The sequence below is a fragment of the Mytilus galloprovincialis genome, chromosome 7 (assembly GCF_965363235.1).
Source record: "Mytilus galloprovincialis chromosome 7, xbMytGall1.hap1.1, whole genome shotgun sequence".
NCBI lineage: Eukaryota > Metazoa > Mollusca > Bivalvia > Mytilida > Mytilidae > Mytilus > Mytilus galloprovincialis.
Genome location: NC_134844.1, coordinates 65,864,952 through 65,870,772, shown reverse-complemented (window position 1 = coordinate 65,870,772; position 5,821 = coordinate 65,864,952).

Genomic DNA, 5,821 nt, shown 5'->3' with positions numbered 1-5,821 from the left:
TGAATGCTCAAATCCATCATACATGTATAAATTAATAAATAATTTTCTTATATGCAATGTAATTTATTGGAAACTTTTCTATAGCACTGGAAAGCATAAAATTTTAGTCATGTCAAATAGTATTTGAAACAAAAGATATATTCTGCACTTTTTTTGAAAGGTGCAAATATAACAAAGAATAATAGGGGAAATCAATGTTGGTATTACACCTATAGTCAACAAAGCAGAATTTTGTGGCTTCTAAACTATTTTCAAATTGTCTTCCTTCGATAAACATGATATATATTGTCATCTTCGCGTATTGCAAAAATAAATACCAGGTCAAGAGGTTTATCGAGGGAGCATTTTTATTTTTTATTTTCTATGTATCCAAGAGTCTCTTAAAATTCATAACGGTTAACAATGCTAACACTTATTCTAATATGGTCGATCGAAAAGGAAAAAATATAGTTCCTCAAAAAACTATTCATTGAAAACCTATTGCGTCGTCTATACTATATATAGGCAGACCCTGACTTTCTGTAATTTCATTTGAAAAGGTAGCAGTGCTTATGTTGGTTGCATTGTTGATACGTATACTAGAGTATTACCACATCAATATCAGTTAAATGGTAGCGAGCACCCAGATATGGAAAATTACAGGTGTTTGCTGTACTGTAAAGATCAGGGATATAAATACGCCGGAACACAGGTAATATTGTAGTAGGTAAAACCACAAGAATCAAAGCTCAACCACATCAAACGAATGGAGAACAACTGACATACTCCTGACTTGTTACAGGCATTTTCGTATGTAGAAAAGAGGGACGAAAGATACCAGAGGGATAGTCAAACTCAGAAATCGAACGTAAACTGACAACGCCATGGCTAAAAATAAAAAGACAAACAGACAAACAATAGTATACATGACACAACATAGAACGCTAAAGAATAAGCAACACCAACCCCACCAAAAACTAGGGATGCTCTCTGGCGCTCCGGATTGGTAAGCAGATCCTTCTCCACATGTGGCATCCGTCGTGTTGCTTATGTGATAACAAATCCGGTAAATAGTCTCATTCGGTAGGTCACATTAATGACTTTAAACAGCGGTAGTCTACTGTTGCCTTTATTGTGATTGTCATTTATAAAAGCACATTGGGTTTTCGAAAGAAGTGACTTTATATCAGAAACTTAAAAGGAAAAAAATCAAAGCTTGTATTCATTTTTGTTTTTGCATTCATTTCCTGATCACAATATGTCATTTATAATTTATTGTGATTATCATTTATAAAAGCACATTTGGTGTTTGGAAGAAAGGATTTTATATCAGAAAAAAAAAAGTGAAAACACATACTTGTACTATTCATTGATTGATTCCCAATATGACATTTAGTAGTTTTATTGTGTTTCCCATTCATGAACGCACATTTGGTGTTTTTAAGAATCGAATTGATATCAGAAAAAGCAAACAATTTTAGATTTTTGTCAGGTTTGTTTTACTAAGACTTTCAAATTTTCTCTTTTTTTAAGTTTTCAGATGATATAACATAAAAATAAGTATTCAAACGCTTTTTTATTCGTGTGCTAACTACAACATCTTATCACTTGATTGATACCATAATCCTAGTGTTCGTGAGAAACGTTGTGAGCCAAGTCTCCGAACTGAAGACTGTACTTTGACCTTTAATGGTTTACTTAAAACAAAAAGTGATCTGGGATGAGTGTGGTCTCATTGACACTCACATTACATATTCATATATATCTAAAACGTCAAATGCGGAGTATGATCTTATTTCCCTCACTGAGCATATAAGATAATCCCCAAGTTTTTGCGGAGGTTAGTTTTGCTTAGTCTTTAGCTTTCTATGATGTGTTATGCAGGTATTATTTACTGTTGTTTGTCTTTTGGTCTTTTCATTTTATGTTATGACGCTGTCAGTAATGTTATTACCATGAATGTTCCTTTTTTGTATTCGTCGCCTCTCTTTTACAGGGATCGAATACTGTAGTTGTACTTTTTTCGTGGGTATTTATTTTCGCGATTTTATTATTATCATAAGTTGAAAGGTTTGATTTGGATTCGCGTGTATTTATTTTCGCGATAATAAACCAACCGCGAAATTCGTGAAAATAAATACACCGCGAAAATAAGTACAATTACAGTACTCTACAGATTATAATTAGGTAGTAATTTTTTGAAATCAGTGTCACGTGGCTTTTTGGCAAATGGACTGAAAATTCATTCGACATTGCATACGATTTAGAAATATAACGTGTCTAGAACAATATCACAAAAAACAAATTTCGCCAATTTAAAAGAGTAGATGCAAAGGTATCGATAAAAGTTTTGAATCCACTAAAATAATAAAAGCCAAAAGTTTTTCGAAAACCTTAATTAATAAATATTGCGAAATGTAAACCCGCGAAAATAATTTGCTAAATGGTATGAAATAAGACTTAGCAGATACAAATTGACGAAAGTCCTTGTTTAAGTGGGTATGGCACACGTTGACGCAAACAGATTATTCTCATTTAACTTCGATTATTTGACAAAATTTAGGATTTGTCTGTTGAATTTTTTTTTTTAAATCAAGCAAACTTCACAATTTACAGACATAGTTTCATTTGATGTAGGATCTTGACAAACATTTAACATTTGAGAAGCTTGGTTTCTGTTAACTGATGGTTTACAATTAAACCGTGCAGCTGATTTTTAAAGAGCTTAATCTTATAGGCGTTCAGTAAGTTGTATGTCTAAAATTTTGTTTGAAATAGATATTCTTGATTAATTTTTTTTAGAATAAAGATGAATATTACTGTGGGGATGACCCTTATCAGTACGTGGCAGATAGTATAGATTATTATTGTTTAATGGATTATGATTGTAATTATGAATGCAAGGGAGATTCTAATCAGACATGTGGTGGAGAATGGAGATTATCAGTGTATGAAACAGGTAAAGTATCATAGATAGATATAGGAAGATGTGGTATGAGTGCCAATGAGACAACTCTGCATCCAAATAACAATTTATAAAAGTAAACTATTATAGGTCAATGTACGGCATTCAACGCGCCCACCGAGTATCAAGCTATAAAGGGTCCCAAAAGTACTAGTGTAAAACCATTCAAACGGGAAAACCATGTAAACTATATAGATGCCAAGATTACAGTGTGTTTGTCCCTGAAACAAAATAAAATAACCATTTAATAATCCGACGATGAGTGTGTTCATGTTTCAATGGTCATATAATAGTGTGTGTCTACTTGTGTCTGTCCTCTAATTACCATGACATCAATTTACGCTAGTACTACACATTCAAAAGGCTAAGCTGTAAAATGATCAAGAAGACTGCTATAGGCTATAAAGCTAGGGATTCGTGTTTAATTATTTTTCAGAGTTCGTACCAGTGGAACAGCAACAAGCTCTATACACGTTACTATTCAGTAACACAATACTCACAGCACCAGCCAACCATGTCTTGACATTAACTAGCAATGTGGAATGCGCATGTCATTGCTTCATATCTATCAATTGTAAAGTCTTTGTAACTTCTGAGGAAACAGGACACTGTAGCTTGTATAATGGCTTTGAAGTTGTGTGTGAGGGAATTGAGTATAAACAGGATTTCGAAGTGTATGCGATGGAATCAATGCTTAAAGTGCAGTTGAAACATGGTATATGATATCTTGATTATACTTAAATCAATCCTTTTTTATCAGTCTGATAAACTGAGGACAGAGCACTCTTGGAATATTTACTTCTATTATGTATATTAATAATCTTGTTGTTATTGTTTATTCTAATTTTGTTATGTTGTGTCACATACTAAAAATATGTGGTTTTATGGGAATAAAGACTTGAATTGAATTGAATTGAATTGAATAAAATCCGTTCGATTTAATATACTTATTTATAACTTTCAGGAAAACAAGACATAATCAATATTTTTTGTCGAACTGAGGCATATATGTCATAGCAAAAAGTAAAATCACAAAAATACTGAACTCAGAGGAAAATCAAATCGGAAAGTTCCTAATCACATGGCAAAATCGAATGACAAAACAAATAAAAAACAAATGGACAACAACTGTCATATTCCTGACTTGGTACAGACGTTTTCAAATGTAGAAAATGGTGGATTAAATCTTGTTTTATAGCGGTAAACCTCTCACTTTGTACGACAGTATCATCAAATTCCGTTATATTTACAATGATGCGTGAACTAAACAGACATAATAAATAAAATTGTCAAAATATGGGTACAGCATTCATCACCGTGTTACAATTTTAAAAGGAACAATTTCGTGTGTCTGACGTCAGAAAATGTACACGTCACAAATTTTTGTCGTTCAATGTTTATACAAACAATTTAAAAATTTCACATCGGCAATGTTAGCATACAGGATTAAAAATCAAAAGTATGTAAGAATTAATTTCAGAAATAGACCGAGATTTAAAATAGTAGATAACTTCTACAGGATGTTTATTTTGAATATTTGTACCTGCTGCAGCTTTTGGTATACCGTGCTGCACAATTTTAATTTTTTTGAATGTAGGTATAGATTCTTTTCTTCAAAAAGATTAATCTAAAGTAATTTTTCCTCTCTGGTGTAGAAGCTAATCAGGTTCTGAGGGCCAGTGTGATCTTTCAACTTTTATATCAGTCAGCGATCATTTCATACTTTAAAAAAAGTCTTTCAGTTTTTTTTTAATTTTTGGCACCAACTTATAAATGACTATTGATAAGCCATTAGTGAGATAATAGGTTATAATCGATTTCCCTGTTGATATCTAATTAATATAACGTTTGTAACCTTTCACAACTAATATAAATAATGATATAGTGTTTTATACAAAAGCAATACCACGTAAAGAATGTACATGCAAAAATATAATGTAACCAGTGAATAATTACATAATTATGAACACGAAAACGGCAAATCGGCATGCACAAGTTGTATAATAAGTACACGTAGAATTTTTCAATAAATGTCATTGTAGTTCAAGAGTGTCAGTATTTTTCTTAAATACACAATGGGCCAGTATGGACCCCTATTTTTCCAAGTTTTTTTTTTAATTAGATACATATTTTAAAAGAGTTACGTTATATTGATCTTTACATATTACAAAGTCTTTAATTATGTTTTACTGAACTTCACCTATTACAAAGTGTTCTTACTTTTACCCATGCGCTTTTTCAGTAATAGTAATGCGATTATTACCTGTATCCGATTAGGGGAAGGCGGGGGTCACATCGTTGGAACTCTTTTTTCTGACGCTATACATTTGAATTGGGAAATATAGTTGGAACCCTCTTTTAATAAATAATAAGAAGCTATTATGAACTAATTATTGACCAACAAAACGTTTCATAAATTGTTGCAGCTAGTACATAAATAAAAAAATGATGGAACATAAAATCTGAGATAAAATCACCTAGTATAACATGTATAAGATATGAAATATGATTGTCTTGCTGGGCTGATTTTTTCTCTGTTTTTTCGTTTTATCAAAAAGTATTTTTTATTCAATAAACTTTATCAAATCCGTTTGCTATATTATCTAAACTCCTATGACGTTTTTGACTTTATGTTTTTAAATATTTGTTTAAAACCAATTATTGATTATTTTTAGTTGTCTTAAATTCCCTATCCATTTCACTTTTTGAATATTAAAACAATTTGTCAAATAATTATACATTTTATGATCTATAAAGATGATGAACGTAGCAATAAGTATACAACGCCCATTGTGATTGAATTTTATCGAAGTATTAGAAACGAGATTAGAAACCACACACACGGTAATAGAAAATTCTAAAAATAGATAACAGGTA